Source organism: Dipodomys spectabilis, unplaced genomic scaffold (genome assembly GCF_019054845.1).
Source record: "Dipodomys spectabilis isolate Male_0828 unplaced genomic scaffold, ASM1905484v1 ptg000009l, whole genome shotgun sequence".
Taxonomy (NCBI): Eukaryota; Metazoa; Chordata; class Mammalia; order Rodentia; family Heteromyidae; genus Dipodomys; species Dipodomys spectabilis.
Genome location: NW_024870686.1, coordinates 10,053,698 through 10,078,543, shown reverse-complemented (window position 1 = coordinate 10,078,543; position 24,846 = coordinate 10,053,698). Strand labels below are relative to the sequence as shown.

At 33.8% G+C, this 24,846-nt stretch overlaps 1 protein-coding gene across 2 annotated transcripts in view; it reads left to right on the top strand.

The window, feature by feature from the left end:
• Sgcz (sarcoglycan zeta) overlaps window positions 1-24,846 on the top strand; it is a 285,789-nt gene that overhangs the window by 158,739 nt on the left and 102,204 nt on the right. The gene's annotated exons all lie outside the window — the stretch shown is intronic.

Sequence of the window (24,846 nt, the reverse complement as noted above, 5' to 3'; positions counted from 1 at the left end):
GAAGTTGTTTTTATTAAGTTTTTTTTAATGTTTTAGTTTCTTGTTCTCAAAAATCATGCCTCAGAACTACTAATGGGAAGAATTTCAATGACAATAATTTGATTTGAAGTTGGGTACTCTAATCTAAATAATTTAGCCAGAAAATCTTGTCTTTGATCACGGCCTCTATGATAATGGTATAGTTGGGGGATGAGGGGACTATCAAAACAACCACAATCACAAATACCATGAATATTTCTCTAAAGGCTTTCTATCAAAACAAATTTACTCACCTTAAAGTTACATGTCTTATTATAATCATGATGTTTACCTCTTTCTGCTCTTTTACTGTGCTTCCTTTCACAGTTTCCTTTAATTAACATTGATATTAATTGGTAATTTTTCTCTCTCCATGGTAATATTTTTCTTTTAAGTGTTATACAGTCTCATACAAATAAACACTTGCTTGGAATTGGCATATCTGTTAAAAAATAAATGACTCATCATATATTTACTAATACTGATATCCTCAAAAACCCAGTGATCTGTACCTATCTGTCTGTCTGTCTATCTATCTATCTATCTATCTATAATAGTTTAATTAATTTTATTGGTAGGATAAGTTCTTTTACTCTTTGCACACCTACGTTTAGCATAAATCCTGGTCTATATTCTCTGTACAATGCAATTATGTCCATCATATTGCTGAAGTTTCCAGCCAACATGTCTTATGATCACCCTCTCTCCAATTGGTTATCTGTTTAGATTGTCACTCAAACATAGTTTGAAATAAAACATTAGACCCTATTGTTTAAAATTATGTAATCATTGTGAGACATTCTTTGTCCTGAACATCCACTCCTCTTCTTTCACAAACAACCCCCTAAATTCCTACTATTTGGATGTATATAAATTTCATACCAAATAAAGACATCAAACGTGAGGGAGAATGTCATTTAGACATGTCTGAGTTGTAAAACGTTTATTACAAACTTAAGATATCATAGGATGAGAATATAAATCAATTCCATTTTACACACCATTTTTCAATACCCAATATTGTATTGTGATCTGATCTCTCTTTCTCTCAATATCTTTAAAGAGTTGTACTGAAGAGCTGTCATTTAACAATGCAGATTATTAGTGCAATGAATCTTGGTCTATGTCTTCCCTTTCAACATTCTCACTTCCTGTTAAACTTACCCTGCCCTTACCTTTTAAAATTTTGTAGTATATACAATGAAATATTGACTGCATTGTCTCTCATCCTCTCCTCAGCTTCATATCCCCAATTACAAGTTCTCATTTCCTAGTGCTTATCGTATTGGGCTTTGACTTTGCCTTTCTATGAATTTCCACTGCTTGAGATCTCCATAGAGTCTACCATACTACATTTAATTAATTTGTAACCACTTGTAAACCACATAGCTTGTTTACTTATACCTACCACAAATGAGGAAAATTGTACAATCTTTGTTTCTCTAGGTCTGACTTACTTCATTTAATATAACTTTATTCCAAGTTTTAAACATTTTCTTATAAATGATACAATAACATTCTTTCTGATGGATGAGTGAAATTTCATTGTGTATATACCACATTTTCTTGCCATTCATCCCATGCCCCATTGAGGGGAATCTGGGCTGATTCCATACTTTGGCTTTAGTGAACATTGCTACAACAAACATTGTTGTGCAGGTGATTTTACTGTATGCAAATTTGTTTGGGTTTATCTTTTGATCAACAAAATACTGAACTAGCACACCAGAACAAAACATATCTGATGATACCAGATAGCAGAGATCATCAAGGAGGGACATTATTAATAGTATTCCAAATGATTAAAAAGTTGTTGCAGCAGCCAACACAAGCCACAAAGTTGAGCCCTATTTGAAGTGAAGGAAAGAACAATAAAGTTATGTTTTAAAGGGGTGTACAGGGGAGGAGTTTTTGTCTAAGATGTCACAGGACTATCATTCATTAGTGACAATAATTTTGTAAGCCCTTTGTGGTATTTTATACTTTACCAAAACACTTCTCTGAAAGGACTGAATTGGAATAAACAATGCTGTTTTTAAAGATTTAAATTAGATAACTTAGATTAACTTTATTTTAAATTTATAATTATTTGAAATTCCTAGATTGTTGTTACTGCTTGTTTATAACAGAAATTTGAATGGGTTTGAACAATATTTAAAAAACCAAGCTTATTGAATCTCCTGCACATGTCTACATACAAAAACTTTGAATCTCTTCTGTAATTTTTTTTTTTTGGTCGGTCATGGGACTTGAACTCTGGGCCTGGGTGCTGTCCCTGTATTCTTCGGCTCAAGGCGAGCACTCTACTGCTTGAGCCACAGTGCCACTTCTTGTTTTCTAGTGGTTTATTGGAGATAAGAGTCTCACAGACTTTCCTGCAGGGGCTGGCTTTGAACCGCAATCCTCAGATCTCAGCCTCCTGAGTAGCTAGGATTACAGGCGTGAGCCACGGGAGACCGGCTCTGTAATTTTAAATGTACACCTAAGTGTTAGAAATATTTAGTGTTGTAATCAAATCAATAAATGCAATACAATTAAAATGATATATGCAACATCTTTCAGGCTAATTTTTGCTTATCTTATTGAATTTATTATGTTAGTCTTATAAAAGTAATATTTGTAGATTAGGTGTTGACATTAATTGCCAAGTGAACATGGCTTAACAGTATGTTATAGTATATTAAAATAACCTACAGTTAAGATAAGATATATGTCCAATTGATTTTTTCTAGATGTTTTACAAAGAAAAGCAAATTAATTTAGGACACATTATTATTACACAATATCTTTGCTAGTTATCTCAATATTTAATGAATATTATGGTTTTTCTCTAATCTCTATAGTTTGTCATCCTTAAATTGTCATTTACTGATCATTTCATCTCAGTAAACAAACCACTGAATCTTTATTTAGGTTTATTTTCTATTTAAGGTACTATCTTAGTGCTAAAATATAATTACATTCTATCCATAATTAATGCTAAATAGGTGTGCTGTTTCTGGATTTGTAAAGAAATGCTTTCAATTTCCATTTCATTCAGTTAAAACAAATTCCAAGTTTATAACTGTACTCTGAAAGAATATTTATTAAATTCATTGGCAACTTTTCCAAGAATGGATATAAATATAAATAAGAATGTTACATTACCATGGCCTTTAATTAAAATAAAAGTAGGTCTGATATATGTTGCCATATGGCAATAGTTTTCTCTGCTATAGAATTAACTTCAGTATTTCATCTGTGAATGAGAATACCTTTGTATCCATAGGTAACCCAATGATTTCCTGATACCTTTAAATGTAACCATTGTTAAATACATAGCAGACATTATGTGTCATAATTTTATTATGGTGATTGAGACTAAGAGCATGTTCAGAAAATATTAAATGATAATTAATGTTCATCTATTATTCTGTTGCCTGTATAAACTTTTGTTATCTACAATAAATAAACTTCTATCTAACCTATATACATATGATATGGTATATTTAGTAAAGATAAAAATTGTTAATTCCTAAAAAACATTTAATCACTAACGGAATGAACATGAAGGCATTTGCTAAAATTGGCTATCCATTATTTGCACTGACAACTAAGAATACTGATGTTTCAGAATGTCAGAAGTGATGTACAATATTCTAGAATATACATATATAAATGAAGCAGTTAGTTAAATAATGTAAGTTTGTAAGTTCTATGAATGTATTCATTGTTCCTTGAAGCCATGTCTTACTTTCTGTATGAGTAAGGCATGTTAGAAAATGCCAAGTCTATAAATATCCAGCTTATGTTGTATACATGTTTAGGTATGTATACACTGTATGCACTATTTACTTTTATGTTGTTTTAGTTTGTTTTTTTTTTTTTACTAAGAGAAGGTCTCATCAGTTCAAGAGAATATTAAGTATATTAAACATTTTTTCAGCAGAAATTCTGATAAGCTATTATTTCTTTTCTTTTGGGAGAAATTAAATTACATTGTTTTCTCAATTTTAAGAAGTAGTTTTAATTTTATTAAAAGAAAAAATGATTATATAGAGTAATAGATTCTCTCCTCACCCACATTTTATCCCATGTGTGTACTTTTAACTTGTCATCTTAGAGAAAGAGAAGACGGTTTCAGAGTTCAACTTCACTGAACAAAGATACCCTTTATTTGTCAGTGATTTCTTTTAATTAATCCTTATAAAGAAGTTGACAGATATTTCTGTACAATTGGAGGAAAACATCAATGAACTTTAAATGAAAGGGAACTTTTGAAGAGATGGTTTTGGGAATATTCAAACAGCTACAAAATTATCTTTTTCCTTTGAAAATATTCAGTTGTCACTATGAGGTTAAAAATACCTGTGAATTCTAAATAGAGACAGACATGATATTAAATTAAAATTTAAAGCTGTGAGTTTGAACACTCCCAATTTCAAAAGTTTTCTTCTCCCCCTCCCCCAGGCTTCCAAGTTATTAGTCTTAATGTATTTTCCCTTTTCTGACTTTGAATCAAATGGATTTGGGGCAAAAATATTACATGGAATGGATATAGGCTTCAGATAAAGTACTTTAGGGGTTGGGATTTAGCTCAGTGGAAGAGCACTTGCCTGGCCTGTGCAAGGCCCTGAGTTCAGTCCTCAGCTCTGGGGAAAAAAAGAAAAGCTATAAAAGAACAGATAAAGTACTTTAAAGCAACGTAAATTTAGTTACCTTTATTTCTAGAAGAGTTAAAGTTAACCTAATTGATGTCTTGATTTTGAGTTATTTTTTCATCTATTTACTTTTTCTAGGAATTAGACTATTCAATGTACAATCTGCTAATCTACATAGAATTAATGTTGCCTGGGTTCATACGTAGATTGAAGAAGATCTTACAAGAACATATCTCTATACTTTTTCTAATATTTCCTACTATAATAATTTCTTCCTTATAAAACCATAAACACCTTCTTTATTTTTGTTTAAATAGTGCCAGATGTCTAATAAATGTGAAGACATGTTAAATACTTACCAAATATTTACTTATAATCCAAAATTTCATTTATTATGGTTTCTTCACTATTTCTTTTATAGTTAGTATAATCTTTCCTCTCATTAGAATACAAAGTTCTGCCTCATTACTTATCTAGAAAACATTTATTACAATATTTGATCAGTACTTTATTTTCCTTCTTTCTTTTTTTAATTGTGAAAATACTGTACAGAGGGGTTACAATTACATGGGCAAGATAATGAATACATTTCTTATCAAGCATTGCAGCCTCCTCCTTTGTTTCCCCTCCCCATCCCTTCCCATCCTCTCCCCGCACCCCCACCCCGAATCCTCCACCCCCCTCCCTGCGCCTCACAAAAGTTGTAAAGTTTATTTTCGACATAACGACTTGTACATCTCATTGTTGCAATGGGTCCACTTGTATCCCTATTTAAACGAGCTTTCTTAAGTGAGCACTTTCATTTTGGCAAACAATTGACTTCCTGAAATGTCAGACGAATGTTGCTGACATTTTTGGTTGACACTTTGCTACTCCTGTGTGGTTATTCTTTAGGCTCAGCTGTATGTGGTGAGTTCAAGGAAGTCTTGAACTTCCTGGTCTGAAGTATCACTTCCAGGAACCTATGATTTCTGCTCACAATACCTCACAATACTAGTTCTTCCAGGATAGCTCATGGGTAGTGCAGATCTATGCTTTTTGTCTCTGTCTTGGATTACAGACCCAATGAAAGATGGTTGCAGAATTCTGGATTTTTTTCTGTGGATAGCTCCTTTTGTTATGGGGAAAAGAGTCCACCATTCAGAGATAGCCTCATGTAAAAACATGACTTTACTGGGGAAGTGGATAGCTCACCGGTCCGGGACACAGCACAGGCTCTGGAGCTGAAACTGCAACCCCAAATGGCCTACAAGCTAGGGTTTTTAAAGACCATGTGGCCAAGCAGTTCTCAAATAATCCGTTACATCTCGATAAAAAGATGAAAATTGTGGCAAAACCTGTATATAACAAGGCATTTTTATAGAGCATTAGCAAAATAGAGGATATTATTAGCCAATAACTTTTGTAGCAGCACATTGGGAATGTCTATAGAAAGTGTATAAAGGTTAAGGAATTGTATCTATCTCCTAAAATATGTTTCACAAATTCAAAGTTACATATTATAGGGGAAACACACTAAATTTTCCAATGACGTCAATAGCATGACAATGCTAATTAGTTCAGAAGATATTGTTTCAACATTGACTTACCATTTTGTCAAAATAATTGATATAAGAGGAAAAAATAAGGGCATTAAAACAGAATAACAAATCACATTTCATTATTTATGGCATGAGGATATATGTGTTAAAAATTCAAGATAATTTTTTAACTCTTGTTGAGGATAGGTTTTATTAAAATATTGCTCAGAATTCTGTGACTTTCCTATATTTAGTCAAAATCAATAAAAAAACAATAAAAATAAAATGACACCATAGTATAGCCAAAAGAATCATTTATGATAGGGACATGCTAAGTTCACTTAGCTCCTGGCTTTTCTTTCATAATTTATCTAAACATTTTTTCATGAACTTTTACCTACTTTGTGTTTGAAAGTTAAGTGGTTTAGTTTCATCATACTTAAAGTAAAAATTTAAGCAGAATTTTTAGGACTCTTAAATCCTTAGACTTACTTTTTTTATTTTTTGCTCTAATATGCTTTTCTTTTTGTTTTATTTTATTTATTTTTTCCTGAGATACCACAAGGATTCTCCCTAGAAGTGATCAGGGAAAGGAGCTGAGAAATTGTGTGTCATTGAGATTCTACTTAGAGTACCATGGCTCATCCTGGGGCACTCAATGCCCACCAGGTTCAGGGCCTCTGATTGACAAAACTGCCCCTCTATTCCATTCAAATTACTCTCTCCACCCAATCCAAAGGCTTGGTCTCTGTAGGTGTCCTACATCTAAATCTCTGCCATAATCACCTTTATGAGTTTCTCTTTTCACACAGTGAGCTTGCTTACTGAAATGTTCATGCAGTGGTCTCCCCACTACTGTTATATTCTACCTATGGAATAGAGCAGTATGCCATTGAATAATGAAGATGTGTGTCATAGGAAATTTTCTCATTCTACTAACATTTTAGATAATACATAAAAATATTAAAATGGCTGTGATATTAATGTACTCACTGAGAAAAACAAATGTAGATGCAAATACTGTTGACAAAATGTTTTTAGGTGGTATTTGTCTATAGTCACATGAAGACTGCCTCTCTTTAGCATAACTAGGATTGAATTCAGGGCCCCACACTTGCAATGCAGATTTTCTACCACTTGAGCCACACTTCCATCCCAGACTTCCTTCTGCCTTAACACTGTGTATTATTTTCATATTAATTCTATGTGAGGCTATGGCAAGAGAACTTGAAGATATCTGAATTCTCAAGTGTGAACTCTCAAATTCCAGCCGATATTTCATTTTGTTGTTCTTCCTAAAACTAACTGAATATATACTTAATCCAGACAAAGAATATCATGTCATATAAATCATGCAGCTTTATTTTGCTATGGGTCTGTCCAGCCCTATCTTTCATCTTTGTGAGACTTTTCCTTTCTCCTTTGTCCTCTTGAACTGAAGTGATTTACTTGGAGCTCCATAAACTGTTTTGGTAAGCATGGTTTGAAACCTGTCTTCTTTTGCTGGACAACTCTATGATAATCAATATCAGAGGAACGACAAAGTAGTAATCAAAAAAGCCACTTGTCTCATGTTGTGTCATTAGGTGTTTAGTTAGATTTTACCTGTTGCTACAGAAGTAGATCTGTCTAGCTGGGTGCCAGTGACTCATGCCTGTAATCCTAGCTGCTCAGGAGGCTGAGATATGAGGATTACAATTCAAAGGCAGACCAGGCAAAAAGTCTGTGAAACTCTTATCTCCAATAAACCACCAGAAAACCAGAAGTGGTGCTGGTGCTGTGGCTCAAGTGTAGAGCACTTGCCTTGAGCTGAAGAGCTGATGGATAGCTCCCAGGTCCAGAGTTCAAGTCTCAGAGTTCAAGTCCCACAATTGACAAAAAACAAAAAAGAAGTAGATATGTCTATTCAGACTTTCTAACAGTTATTAGGACCACAAGTTATTTTACAGTAAATAACAGCCAGCTTATATTATGAGAAAAATTATAGAACACTAGGACCAAACTATTCAGAACACACACTAAGTAAAACAGCTTAGGTTATATTTATTGTGCATACACTTCAGAAAAAAAGGTTTCCATGTTATATTGTGAGTTTAGAAGTGCTACAAGAGAATATCAAGCGGGTGATGGACAAGGTGAACCAGGCCAAGGATAATTACAAAACTGAGAGTGCAATCTTATCACTTTCTTTTTTGCTATTTCCAATTTGGTCAGTGCTAAAACAGAATAATATTTTACTAATGTGGATTAAATAGGCTTTCCAATTCTATTTGTACTCCAGCAAAAACATGGAGAACAATACAGAAAATGGTAAAATGCTCACTTCCTTTTCTTTTAGAAAAGTATTCTATGTCTCAGATCAATAACTTTTCTATAAATTCAAAATACTCTCAGGGATCAGTAGTTCACTGGTCTTGTTCACTTCGTTTTAATTAGCTCAGGAGTTTTGTATGGACTAGAGAGAAGTTGAAATTAAATATATGTTTATTCATAAACAGAGCCATTGTTTACACTCTTTGGAATTATTGGCATCATCATACCCAAAGTGGCACACTTCATCATGGTTAAAAGTCCAAGTCACAGGTGAAGATTCTGTGGTGTGATCTGTGAATGTCAATTTACTGAGTCTCTTCCAATGGAAAGAATGATTCTATGCTTTCCATTATTTCTAAAGATCTGTCTTGGAGAACACAGAATATTTCCTCCCTGGAATCACATTAGACTTGTTTACATAAATGAAATGAAAAACAACATTGACAATTGTCTGTTATTTGTGCTATGTAAAGAGTCTGGGTATAATTTAAGTGCATTTGTTTCTGCATATAGCATATTCATTTTTCATGGGATTTTTTTCTTAATTTGCATCTGATATATGTACTTAAAGTGCAGTTTGCCATATATTCTTTATTTTTTATTTCTTAAAAATGTCTTTCTTGCTGGGTGCTGGTAGCATATGCCTGTAATTCTAGCTACTCAGGAGGCTGAGATCTGAGGATAGCAGTTCAAAGCCAGCCTGGGCAGGAAAGTCCACCAGACTCTTATCTTCAACAGAAAACTGGAAGTGGTACTGTGGCTCAGGTGGTAGAGCACTTGCCTTGAGCTGAAGAGCTGAGGGACAGTGCTCAGGCCCAGAGTTCAAGCCCCATGACCGACAAAAGAAGGTCTCCCTTTAGGGTCCATTTAATTTTTTTAAAGACATCTTTAATTATTTTTAAGTCATTTCTGAAATATTTATGGGGTCAATATATTTTTGGTTACTTATCATGCTAATTCCCACAGGGAAAAGAAACTGACTTTTTTTTGTATTTTGAAACTAAAGAATCATGAGGATTTTCAAATTGTTTACATCTTATATAAGAATATATTCCACTAAATGTGTTTTATTCATTACTGCAAAATATTAATAATATTAACAACCTGCAGCAAGTAATATATATTGACTAATTACTATATGCAACAAGGTGTGTTGAGTTTTAAACAATTTATTGTAATCCTCAAAAGGAGAGGGTATATAGATTTTTATATTCTATCTAACAAATGGGGAAATTAAGGTATGAAACTGTTCCCTAACTTGTCTAGTCACTCAACAGTAAATGATAGAAACAGAATTTAATAGAAACAGGTCTAGCTGTCTTTATAATATTCTCTAGATTACATAAAAATAATACATGAGACACAAAATATCAAGTATTGATAAAAAGGTAAAATAATTAGGGCATTTATATATTTTGGCAGAAACATATAATAGGCCTCCTACTGTCAAAAGTAATGCCTTAAAAATTAAAAAGTATAATAGTGAGTGATCTAGCAATTCAACTCCTAAATATATTCCTCCAAATGGAAATCAATTATGTCAACAAAAATGTGAATGATCACAATAGCCCTATTCACAATAATTACAAGTTAAGAGCAATCCAAATATCCTTTAATGAATGGATAAGCTTTGGTGAATTCTTATGATATAATTTTATTCAGCTACAAAAAATAAATGAAGTTCAGACACACAGTGTATCATATTTTAAAATGATGAACTTAAGAATATTGTGAGAAATTAAATAGAGACTAAATGTCACATAGCTTATTACTCTGTCCTATCAAGTATCCACTGTAATATAATCTTCAATGAAAGAGAGAAAATTGGAGGCTACCAACAGCAAGGATTACAAGTGAGGAGTTGTTGATAAAAAGGTCCAACTTTAGTGTGGCCTTGTTTGTGATCATTTGGATAAATGCCAGGAGTGGGATTGCTGGATCATAGGGGAGTTCTATGTTTAGTCTTTTGAGGACTCTCCATACTGGTTTTCAGAGTGATTGAACCAGTTTACATTCCCACCAACAGTGTATCAGTGTTGTCTTCTGGCCACATCCTGCCAGAATCTGTTATTATTTGTTTTCTTGAGAATGATCATTCTAACTGGGGTGAGGTGGAATCTCACTGTAGTTTTGATTATGTTTTTTATGGCCAAGATATTTAATATTTCTTCAGATGTTTATTGGCAATTCTTATTTCCACTCCAGAGAAGTTGCTTTTTAATTCTTTAGCTCACTTACTAACAGGGTGGTTGTTTCTTTGAGGATTTGTTTTTGGTTTAATTTTTGAAGTTCTAGGTGTATTTTTGGTATGAGGCCCTTGGCTGTTGTATAGTTAGTGAAGATCTTCTCCCAATCTATGGGCTTTCTATTTATCTTGCTGGCTATGTACTTCGCCCTGCAGAAGCTCTGCAGTTTAATGTGATCCCATTTATCCAGGCTTTACTGGATTTTGTTGTGTTTCTGGATCTTTATTTAGGAAGTTTCGACCTATGGCAAGGAACCTTAGTATATCTCCTATCTCCTCCTGTAATACTTTCAAAGCTACACTAAAGCTAGAAGCAGAACTATGCTCATTGCAACATTTTTTACCATAGCTAAGATACGGAAACAACCCAGATGCCCCTCAGTAGACGAATGGATCAAGAAAATATGGTATATACACACAATGGAATTCTATGCTTCCATCAGAATGAATGACATCACCCCATTTGTAAGAAAATGAAAAGACTTGGGAAAAAAACCTAGTAAGTGAAGTAAGCCAAACCCAAAGAAACATAGACTCCATGGTTTCCCTCATTTGTAATAATTAGTATACGTTTAGGCTAGTCCTAGCAGAGGATCATAATAGCTCAATAGCCATGGACAAATGACCATATAAAATGATGCTAATCGAAATGAACTCCAAGATATAAAAACAAGAGATTTTGTTTTTTAATAGACAGTGCAAAATTATTTATTTCTTCTTTTGCTTTTTCCCCTTTGGTTTATTCCTTATTGTCATTGTTTTTTATTTTGGTACCCTGTGTCTTGTATATACATTTGTGCGAACTGGGAAAGGCAAGAATAACAAAATAGTGAGACAAAGGACACAGAGTGAACGAATGCAACAGCAGTAGTCACAAGAAACTATGTTGGAAATTAATTTTACAAATTGCAGGGAGGGAAGTGGAGTGGGAAATGGGAGAAAACAAGGAAGGGATAACAATGTTTGACAAGAAATATACTCATTACCTTACTTATGTAACTGTATCCCCTCTGATATCACCCTTACAATAAAATAAAATGGTACACCAACCAGGTGCCAGTGGCTCATGCCTTCATCCTCCATACTCAGGAGGCTGAGATCTAAGAATCTGGTGAAAGCCTGACCAGGTAGGAAATTCCGTGAGATTCTTATTTCTAATCAATCACAAATAAAGCCAAAATTGGAGCTGTTGTACAAGTTGCAGAGCAGTAGCCTTGAGTAAGAACACCTGAACAGTGTCCAGGCTCTGAGTTTAAGCCACAGGATCAGCATTAAAAATGGTATAATTTTTGATTGATAAAAAATTTCTGTAGCAATGTAGGGGTAAAAGTGGACAATATTGTTGACATATTTAATTGTGTACTTTAAAATCAGCAAAAAGATAAATGTTAGGTTATGAATATATACTGTAATAAAAAAAAATAAGACAAAGTGGGTTCCTGTGGCTTATGCCTGTAATTGTTACTACTCAGGAGGCTGAGAACTGAGGATCCCAGTTCCAAGTCAGCTGGGGTAGGAATATCTGTCAGACTGCTATCTCCAGTTAAATCAAAGAAAAAAATTTCAAGTGGATTAAGTGGGAAAGTGTTAGTCTTGAGCAAAAGGAGCTCAAGGCCAACACCTAGGTCCAGAGTTCAAGACCCAGGGCTGGAAAATAAACAACTCTACAAACAAAGGAAACAGAACAGAGCTTCTGAAAACATTTAAAAAAATTTTAATATCTTTCTTGTTAAGGTGATGAACAGGGGGTTGCAGTTACATAAGTAAGGTAATGAGTATATTTATTTTAAAACACTGTTTTACCTCTCCTTCATTTTCTCCCACTTACCCCTCCCTTCCGAAATGAAAATAGTATGTAGTCACATAATTAAGGGTATTCAACATTCTTGATTATATATTGAGATTTTGCAGGTTCCATGCCTTATCCAGGATCACACATCAGAACTAACAGTTCACACACACACACACACACACACACACATACACACAAACACACACACACACACTTACACTTGTTCTTGCCAGAAGGCATAATGTTTTTTTCTTCTCCAAAGTAGATGAAAGCACATGAACAAACGTCAACAAATCAGATATATTGTTACTGTTCACCAAAAACAGTAAATGTCATTATTCCCCTAGCTGATATGGCTAAATACTCAGACCCTTATGCTGCATTCTGTATTCCCAATCACCATGTATACAAGCTCAGCACACTAAATATCATCTCCTAATTGTGATTGACCTTACAAACCAGGAAAGCTGTTTCTATTTCTGTAGACTCTGTGTACTGTGAACTTTTTAGTCAGTGGACTTAATGGGGTCTGTGGTCTGGGTTAAAATTAGGATACCGGTGTTACTTCCAAAAATTATTAAAATATCATGACATAAATATTTTTAAATACTTTTTATTGTAAAAATACTGTACAGAGGGGTTACAGTTCCATGAGCAAGGTAATGAGTACACTTCCTATCAAGCCTTGTTACCTCCGCCTTTGTTTTTCCTCTACCCTCCCTCCTCTCCCACCTCCACAACAACACTCCCACCTCCTTCTCCACCCCCAACCCCCCAACCCCCCACCTAAATTGTAAAGTTCATTTTTCAACGTAGTCTTGTACATCTCATTGTTACAATTGTGGTAAAGATGCTGTACAGAGAGGTTACAGTTACATGAGTAAGGTAATGAGTACATTTCTTGTCGAGCATTGTTACCTCCTCCTTTGTTTTTCTCCTATCATCTCTACTCTCCCCCCCTCAAGCTCAAAAGTTCATTTCCATATATTGTCTTGTGAGTGTCACTGTTGCAATGGGCCATCCTGTGTCCTTGTCCATGATATAAATTTTTATTTTATTTTATTATTGGTATTATTGAGGTGCTGTACATTTTTGTTATTATTAAAGTGACATGTGAAGATGTTAAGTATAATATTGATATTATAAATACTAAACATTTTCTTTTCTATAAATATTAACATGAACTTGTCCAATGTAGATGAACTGATAAGAATATTACCATCTTGATGGCAATGGTCTGAAAAGTCATTATAAAACAGGACTAGAAAAGACACTAGAAAAGACACTTTCAAATAAGTTTGCTGGTTTTGAGACTAGAAGTCATGGATGGGTATCTAACAAGGAAATGAACTATGAATTGCAAATGTTTCTAACTGGATAGAGACCTATTGTCTAATATGCCTCTTCATGGAGCTTTATCCATTAATATTATTGAAGGGCAATGTCAAATTGAAGCACATTTCTGTAGAAAATAACCTCCACTTAAGTCTACCATGCAAAGCCCCAGTATAGTAGAGAAAAAAGACTAGTTTCCTTTATAACTTAATCTCTCAGTTTCTTAGACAATGCTTGTTTTAAAAACAGAATCAACAAAGATAAACCTCTTGTGTCCCTATCTGGGTTCATTTGACTTAGCATCAGGTTATATGGTCATATGTACATAGCTTTTGACCTCTGCTTGTCCTAGACATATACTAGTGATTGTAGATAAGGGAAATGATGGAACCTATGTTTCTTTGAGTCTGGCTTTCTTCAAATAATATAATATTTTCCAAGTCTTTCCATTTCCTAACAAATGGGGCAGTGTCATTCTTTCTGATGGAGGCATAGAATTCCATTGTGTTGTGTGTGTGTGTGTGTGTGTGTGTGTGTGTGTGTGTGTGTGTGTGTGTGTATCTCACATATATTGCATTTTCTTGATCCATTTATCTAAGGGACATCTGGCTTGGTTCCATATCTTAGCTTTGGTGAATAATACTGAGATAAACATAGTTGTGATGGTAATTTTAGTATGGCCTTGTTTGTGATCATTGGGTAAATGCCTAAAAGTGGGAGAGCTTTATGTGTAGTCTTTTGAGGAAACTCCATACTACTTTCCAGAGTTTACACTCCCACCAACAATGCAGTAGGGTTCCCTTTTGGCCACATCCCCGCCAGATTAGATTTCTTGATTATAGCCATTCTAACTGGGGTGAGGTGGAATCTCAATGTTGTTTTGATTTGTGTTTCTTTTATAGCTAGAGAAGTTAAGCATCTCTTCGTGCGTCTATTGGCCATTCTTATTTCCTCTTCTGAGAAGTCTGTCTTGGTAAGAAATGTATGCATTATCCTGCCCATGTAATTGTAACCCCTCTGTACAGTATGTTCTCAAATAAAATAAAATAAAATTTAAAAAAAAAAAAAAATAAAGACAGAGATCACTTCAAAAAAAAAAAAAAAAAAAAAAAAAAGATTTATTTTTATCTTGCCATTAGTTGGATAATAAATATAGTCAGAAAATTCTTATATACCTGTAATCTCATATTGTGGCTTCCTGCATACTTTTACAATTAAAGTCACTTTGCTCACTCTAGAATACCCACAAAATGCACAGGGTTGAACAGGACAAAGCAAATCACCTGGAGTCTGTGGTATGGTAGAGAGGATTATACTGTCCAAAAATCAGTAAAACTAAGTCATGTTACATGATTCATTTAGCCAGTGCTTCCATTGCCTCTCCCTATTTGTATTTTGCATATTATGTCCCTGATGCTTTTCCCTGCCATCAGCATATTGAACGTTTAGTGGTTTTTAGTTCATCAATTTCTTGGTAATCATTCACTTATTGATAGATTATCGTAAGAAGTTTACCTTTCAGTCATATTGAAAAGACAGATTTTATGAGCAAATATTCAGGTGTTACTGACTATACTCAGTGGAGTTCAAATGAGCCAAGTCAGTAAATGTGGGAGGAATAGGTTCCAGTAAAAGAAATAATGCAAAATTAGTAATATTTCATGAAATAATTCTTGTTAAAATAATGGGAAGGAAAACAAATAAACCCTTTCTCAGAATACATAGCATAAGATTTAAAATAATAATAATTTTGATAATTAGAAAATATCATTGAATTCTGCTCTGTTTCAATCACAGTCCTTAGTACCAGAGATATGGAAATGGATGGTATGAGACCCCCAGGAAGTTGCCACAAAATGAGCAAATGGAAGCTTCCATCTAGTTTCATTTGAGTCTCAACTGAGTACAGAGATCATTCAGAATAGGATATAAAACCACCAGAAGGGCTTTGCAAAAGAAATATTGGTTTCCCATATTTGCAATAGTTAGTATACAGCTAGGAAAATGTTATCAGATGAGCAGAAAAAGCTATATACATATAACCACATATGATGATGCTAAGTAAAATGAACCCCAAGATATGGACACAAGAGGTTTTTCTTTGTTGTTGTTGTTTTTAATGTACTATATAATTTTTTTGTTTCTTTTGTGTGTTCTTCCTCCCATGGTATATCCCTGCTGTCACTATATTTGATTTTGGTACCTTGCATCCTGTATATACATTTATCTAATTTGGAGAGGAGAAGGGGAATAACAAAATGCTGAAACAAGGATACAGGATGACCCATTGCAACAATGATATGCACAAGACAGTATGTTGGAAATGAATTTTACAACTCCCCCCCTCCCCCGAGGAGGGGCATGGAGAGGAATGAGGGAGGTGGGGAAGGGAAAGATTAGTGGAAGAACTACTAATGAGGGGGTAAGGATGATGGATGAGAAACTTACTCATTACCGTCCTCATGTAACGATAACACTCTGTACAGCATTTTTAGTATATATATATTTTTATTATAAAGATACTGTATAGAGGGGCTACATTTACATGAGTTAGGTAATGAGTACATTTCTTGTCAAGCATTGTTACCTCCCTTTGTTTTTCCCTTACCATCCCTTCCCTCCCCACGTCCCCAACTCCTCCCCCCACCAAGTTGTAAAGTTTGTTTTCAACAGAGTATCTTGTACATCTCATTTTTATAATAGGTCAATCTATATCCTTATTTCAGCATTTTGTTATTTCCCTTTCCCTCCCCAAATTAGAAAAATGCAGGGCACCAGAATCAAATACAGTGGAAACAGGGGTTATACCATGGGGCAAGAACATACCAAAGAAACAAAAAATCACATGTTACATCATAAATACATTAAAGACAACAGTAAGAAAGAAAAACCTCTTGTTTCCCTATCTTGGGGTATATGTTGTTTAGCATCATCTTATATGGTGATATTGTACGGCATCTTTAAAATAAAATAAAATTTAAAAAGAACATTGGAAAATAATTGATACTATTTCTAATGCCTACCCAAGGAAACAGCACTTGGTATTTTTTCTGCAAAAGAATATTTCAATTATTCAAGTACAGGTGGCTTGCCCTTGTAATCCTACCTACTTAGGAGGCTGAGATTTGAGGATCACAATTCAAAGCCAGCCCAGGCAGGAAAGTGTGTAAAACACATTTCTAATTAATCACCAAAAAACCAAAAGTGGAACTGTGGCTCAAGTAGTAGAATGTTAGCCTGGATATGGAAAAGCTCAGTTACATCAGCTAGACACTAGGATTTTGGTACCCTGGGTATTGTACATACATTTATCTGAATTAGAGAATGGAAGGGGACAATCACATGGTGAAATAAAGGACAAAGGGTGAACCAACAACAGTGATACTCACAAGACAAAATGTGGAAATGAACTTTACACTTAGGGTGGCACATTGCGGGGAGGGAAAATGGAAGAAAACTAGGGAGAGGGTAACAATGTTCGACAAGAAATGTACTCACTCGTTTACGTATGTAACTATAACCCCTCTGTCTATCACCTTGACTATATTTTTTAATACCTAGAAAATAAAAAAAAAACATTAGTCTACAAAAGTTTTTTTTTGTAAAAAAAAAAAAAAAAAAGCTAGTTGTGTGAAGTCAGGCCCTATTTGGCTTTGTCAATTGTTTCTAAGTTCCAACACAGTTTGAAATCGGACTCATGTCCAACTTACTATTCTATAGAATGAAATATTTATGCAAACCAACTGTCTCCTTCTTCTCTGCAGAATTAATAACTAGCTTAAAATTCTAAACAATCAACAATTGTTGGATCTGCTTGAAACTTCTAGCCAATTCTTCATCTGAAGTCAGAATTGATCCTCAATTGTGTTTAACAGTTTTCTTCTTTCAGTCAAATGTTTGATACACATACAACTTGAATAAACAAAAAGAAATCTTTACTTAAAACCTCAACATTAACATATGCAAAATAGCTGTGACAAAAACATAAATATATTAGTACATATTTAGGAAGAGATTTTGTTTAAAAAAGACAACTTGACGTTTTAGCCCAAAGGTGTTTCAAACAAATAGCATCTGGAAGGAAGAAGGCCATCTAAATGATTGTTAGAAATTTGGAAACATTTCTACTAAAAATAATTTCTTTGTGTGTATGTGTGTAAAGCACCAAAACAATTTTAACATCGATCACATTACTGAAATACTAGAGTGATTAAGTCACTATGTTTTGAGTTGACATTAAATATTAAGTATATGTTTTACTGTGCATCCCCAGAGAGGTTTTTCAATGCTCATTAGTTTCTATACTTAGTATTCAGGTCACAGTGGATATTTCCTGCTTTGCTTTCTTTTGTTAAGAATGAGTACTAGAGTTTGCTCAATACAACCTGATACAAAGCTTAAATATTTCTACCCACTTTTTTGTATTTTATCAATTGAAAATTCAAGATAGAATATACAAAAAATGTCAACATTAAATATAAGGGCTGAGCATAGTTTAGTAATGTAGTTAGCTATTTTGGCTGATTTTTAAAAAATGAAAATCAGGCCTGGCTCTGGTGACTCATGCCTATAATCCTAGATACTTAGGAGGCTGAGATCTGAGGATCATTGTTTGAAGCCAGCCAGGGTAAGAAAGTCCAGATTTGTATCTCTAATTAACCACCAGAAAAGCAGAAGAGAAGCTCTTGCTAAAAGTGTTAGATCACTAACCTTGTGCAAAAAAGCTCAGAGACAGTTCCCAGGACATGATTCTAAGCCCTATGACTCACGAAAAAAAAAAAGAAAGCAAGAAAGGAGGAAAGAAAGAAAGAGAGAGGGAGAGAAAGAAAGGGGGAAAGAGAAAGAAAAAAGGAGAAAGGAAGAAAGAGAAAGAAAAAAAGAGAGAAAGGAAGAAAGAGAAAAAGAAAGAGAAAGAAAGAGAGAGAGAAAGAAAGAAAGACAGAAAGAAAGACAGAAAGAAAGAGAGAAAGAAAGAAAGAAAGAAAGAAAGAAAGAAAGAAAGAAAGAAAGAGACAAAGACAGAAAGAAAGAAAGAAAGAAAGAAAGAAAGAAAGAAAGAAAGAAAGAAAGAAAGAAAGAAAGAAAGAGAGACAAAGACAGAAAGACAGACAGACAGAAAGAAAGAAAGAAAGAGAGAGAGAATAAAGAAAAAAATGAAAGATCAGAATTTGAATATTACACAGTTTAGAGGAAAATACAAGGAAATTGGACAGGAAATACTTTCTTTGCGTGATCTAGAAAAGAGCAGGATACCAAACTGGTTGTCCATGTGAAAACTGTGGGAGCTATAACATTCAGACTCATTGATCTTGGCAAATCCAACAGCATTCCCACTCAGATTACTTCCTATTAACATTTGTACATTCATAGAGAATGCCTAAGTTAACAGCTTGATGTCCTAACTCCCATCTTGCAGAATTTTCTTTGTTTTTTAAAAATATTTTTATTATCTTTAAGAAGTTGTACGAAGGAGTTGCTATTCACCAAAGCAGTGCATCTTTATAAAACAGTGCATCTTGAACAGTGCCGCCCCTGGCAATATTCTCACCTACCATTCCAAACCAGCCCCTTCTCTTTCTTGTCTTAATTTTAGATTATATATTGAATATTTTGCCATTTAACAAAGCAATTTATGTGTACCATGCATCTTTTATTTTTCCTTTGGTCAGTCATGAGACTTGAACTCAGAGCCTAGGCTTTTTGTATATTTTTAAATCTCAGTGTATAAACAATAAAAATATAATAACAATTAAGATATGTATTTAATAATTGAAATAAATAGCATACTATATTTTAATTAATTATGTAGATTCTGCCCATTACATTAAAGTTAAGATGCTGTATTTTAATATCTTATTGAACACACCAAAGTCAATTCAGAATGTTTAGAGAATGCAAATATAAATACATTATCTACTTAATAATTTTTATTCTTACAATTTTGCAAGCCCTAATAACACTTCTAAATCACACATACAAATCACTATAAAGAAAAATGTGTTCATTTCTACAATGACACTGAAAATCAAGACAATAATAAAATATATGGAGTTTATAAAGGAAAAATAGCCAATAAAGTTAAAATATTAATCCCAACTTTGATTGTTAGTTAAAAATATTTCCTGGAGGGGCTGGGAAGGTGGCTCAGTGGTAGAGCGCTTGCCTTGCATGCCTGAGGCCCTGGGTTCGATTCCTCAGCACCACATAAGCAAAAAGAAAAAACCCGGAAGTGGCGCTGTGGCTCAAGTGGTAGAGCACTAGTCTTGAGCTGAAGAGCTGAGGGACAGCGCCCAGGCCCAGAGTGCAGGCCTCTCCCCTAAAAAAGAAAAAATATATATATTTCCTGGAAAAATACAGTGGATTATTTCTGAGTAAAATAACTTTGTGCTAGGTTATTGAAGGCACAAGTACTAAATACCAATAACCTAACTAGATTTTAAACTGAATCTCAGAATTCACAAACAAATTGGTATGCAGCAAAACTAAAGATGGTGCAGATATCCATCATGAATCAAAAGAACACACACACACACACACACACACACACACACACACACAAAGTGAATATATAAGTAACTTTTACATGTATTAATTGCACAACTGACAGTATTATGCCTTCACTGTTTTTATTTTTGTCATTTTTACTTTTTTATCATTAAAGATTTCAAACATGATAATAAATATTACAACTGGAATTTTAGAAATTTGCAAAAGTACTATATGCATTTTATAATAGGTAAACAAAAGTAATTACTGCATCTATTATAAAAATATAATATATAACATAAATATATGATATACATGTACATGTTTGCCAAAAATGCATGTAAAAGCAAGCTTTTATTTTATTTTATTTTAAATTCATATGTATATTTTAATATTTTAAGTGGTATTTTGACCAAATTTGAATACACTGAATTTTATTTTTCCTAACAACAAATGCAAGAAAAATGAAAATGTTAAACTAATGTAAAAATAAAAGGAAGTGACAAGTTTTTGGTTTATTTATTGATAAGGTGTACAGAAGGCTTGCAGTTATGTAAATAAGGAAATGAGTACAATTCTTGTCAAACATGTTACCCACTTCCCTCGTTTTCTCCTACTTTCCCTCCCCCGCCCATTGCCTTCATCCCAAGCTGTAAAGTTCATATCCAACATGGTGTCTTGTGATTATCAGTGCTGCATAGTTTCACTCTTTGTCCTTTGTCTCTCCATTCTATGATTCCTGTTCTCACCTCCAAATAAACTTTATACAAAACAAAGGGTACCAAATAAAAAAAGAAAAAGTAAAAGAAAAATAAACTAGTGACAACATGTATTGGGGGAAGAAACCAAAGGAGGAACAAAAATGAAAGAAAACAGAAATAACTGCATACAGTACAGTAAACAAGCAAAAATAAATAAAACAAGAAACAAACCTTTTGTTTCATATCTTGTAGTTCATTTTGATTAGCATCATTTTATAAGGTCATATGCACATAGCTATTGATCTATTGTAATCCACTATTACAACTATCCTAGACATATACTAGTTATTGTAAATGAGGGAAAGAAAGGAGCCTATGTTTCTTTGGGTCTGGCTTACTGCACTTTATGATTTTTTGCGAGTCTTTCCATTTCCTTATGAATGGGGCGATGTCATTTGTGGGATGGAAGCATAGAATTCCATTGGGTATATATACCTCATTTTCTTGATTCATTCATCCACTGTTCAACATCTCTGGCCATAAAAGAAATGCAAATCAAAACAACATTGAGATTCCACCTCATCCCAGTTATAATGGACATTATCAAGAAATCTAATAGCAACAGATACTGGTGGGGATGTGGATATGGCCAATAGGTAACATTACTACACTGTTTGTGGTAGTGTAAACTTGTTCAACCACTCTGGAAAGCATTGTGGAGGTTCCTCCAAAGACTAAATATACAGTTCTCCTATGACTCAGCAATCCCACTTCTGGGCAATTACCCAAACGATCTAAAACAAGGCCACACTAAAGCTACTAGCACAACCATGTTCACTATAATATTAAATACTAGGGTAAAATATGGAATCAACCTAGATGCCCCTCAGGGCATTAATGGATCAAGGTGTTTTTGGTTGTTGTTGTTGTTTTATAACTATAATGACTCACTAAGGGATTAAATATACAGGTTTACATTCTCCAGATTTTAGTCTTCCAATTGGGAAAGTTCTGTGTTATTATTTTCTTATGTTATTTCAAACTTCTTTTGACTGGGATTCATTATTTTATATTTTTAATTCCAATTCTACACACCTGTTTTATGATATACCTTTCATGGTGATAAATAACATTTGTATTATATATTCAAGGTTCTCCCACCCTTCAAATTCAATTATAATACACAAGCAAAGACTATTAGGAATTATTTTGAGTACTAAGATATTATAAATTGTTTAGCATTAAATGTAGATAATAAAGTATATACATTTATATAGCTCTATTTTGGGGGTTCTCATTATTCTAGTTGGCAGAAATCACCAAGACAGATGTTAGATTTAAACTAATTACAAATTATACAAGATTTTACATTTAACTCTTTATTCCACATACTCAATAATTTCTCTAAGGCTGGTGGCCTCTTGTTTTGGACAAATAAAACCAGCCTTCTTTGTATAGATACGCATTGTGTAGAGCTAATTGGAAAATGTAGTGCAACTGAACAAAAGCTTATATAATGTTTCTCCTTCTTTCTTCCTTCCTTCCTTCCTTCCTTTCTTCTTTCCTTTCTTTTCTTTTCTCTCTCTCTTTCTCTCTTTCCTTCTTCCTTCCTTCCTTCCTTCCTTCCTTCCTTCCTTCCTTCCTTCCTTCCTTCCTTCCTTCCTTCTTTCTTTCTTTCTTTCTTTCTTTCTTTCTTTCTTTCTTTCTTTCTTTCTTTCTTTCTTTCTTTCTTTCTTTCTTTCTTTTCTTTCTCTTTCTGTTGTAGGGCTTGAATTCTGGGCCTGGGCACTCTCCTGGGCTCTTCAGCTCGAGGAGAATGCTCTATCACTTGAGCCACAGAGTCACTTCTGGTTTTCTGGTGATTAATTAGAGATAAGAGTCTCAAGGACTTTCCTTGCCTGGGTTGGTTTTGAACCACAATCCTTAGATCTCAGCCTCCTGCGTAGTTCGGATTACAGGCGAGAGCTACCCATGCCTGGCGGTTTATGTTTTAATACTTTAGTACGTACCAATGTATTTTCATTTTTTAGAGTGTTATCATTTTTAAGTTGCTAGTGGTTATAACTAGAGATGTTGTGTATTCAAAATTATGCATTTAGTGCATAATTTACATATACTAATAACCACAGAAAGAGCACTTTTTGTCACAGACCAAATTATATCAAAATCTACATCCTCCTCTTTCAATGAATTTATTTTGGGTCCTGCTTCACTTGTTTTGGGCATCAGTGAGGTATGATTGATTTGTTCCTTTGTTTATCAACAAGCTAGGAATAAATTTAGCTTCTAATTTCAATCGAGTTTTGTTCTTTTGCTTTTCTTATAGCACTATATATTCTAGTGGTCTTAAAACTCTGTTACCTTTTTAATATCCACTTTGCTTTACCCTGGCCAATATAAAATCTCAGAAGCAGAATAATTGATTGAGCAATTGGTGGAAATTGTAACTCCATCCTAAAGCAATTTCTCAATTTCAGAATGTGTTGATCATTCTGTTTTTCAGCCTGAGTAGTTTTTTCCACATTACATTTTGTCCAATTGTTTGACAAGTAAATTGAACAATAACTATAAACGTACACTTCACTCAAAGAGCTAATGTGTGGCATTAATCCAAATGAACAAGCTGAATGCATTATTATATTATTAATATGCATGGTAAAATTTCTAAGGGAATCAACTTATCATACACATTCAGAAAAATATTGATGATCTACATGACCTCAACTTGTAAATGAATATTTACAGCACTATCAATCTTTAATAACCAGATCATAACCTACCAAAATATTGTTTATCTTCAGAAACACTTTGAATGTATTCATATACATAACACTTTTTTACAATGGAACAATATTACTCTTTTCATTTTAAACCCTTTAAAGACATATAATAATTGTGTAAATATAATTGGTGTACGGTGTGATGATCTGATAATTGTATTCACTGTATAATGGTCAAATCAGGGTTTAGCTTTGCTGTCTCTAAACACTTATCATATCTCTGTGTTGGGAACCTTTGAACTTTTCCAATGGCTTATTAAAGGTAAAATAAATCACTGTGGACTGGTGCTTTAGAAGCCTAGAATGTATCCATCCTATTTAACTATATTTTGGTATCTATTATGGAATTCTCTTTTTTCCACTCCTTTCTATCCTCTACTGACAATTCTACTTTCTACTTTGTGAAACCAGAATTTGCAAGTTCCATATACAAATTGAAACATGCATTATTCGCTGTCTTTATCTGTGTCTGGTGGTTGTATACCATTTAGCTGTCTCTACAGAACAGCAAGGGAAAGAATATCACTGTTCCTAGACAAGATCTGGAAAAGCCTTAGAACTTACTGAGATTTCACATTACAAAATTTATATGTTTAAGCCTAAAAAATAATATTCTATCTTCTCAAACATTTCTATTGGTACATATATGTATACATATATATTATGTGTATGTTTCTAATAAAGGAAGTATATAGATTATCTGTGGTATAATTGAGAAACTCCATGATAAAGCAAAACTTGCAATGATATTATTTTTTTTAATTTTATTTTATTTTATTTGAGAACATACTGTACAGAGGGGTTACAATTACATGGGCAGGATAATGCATACACTTCTTACCAAGCATTGCAGCCTCCTCCTTTGTTTACCCTTCACCTCCCTTCCCAGCCTCCCCCCCCCCACCCAATCCTTCCTCCCCTCCTCCCCCCCACACCGACATTGTAAAGCTCATTTTTGACATGACATTTTGTACTTCTCATTGTTGCAACAGGTTCACCTGAATCCTTAAATGACT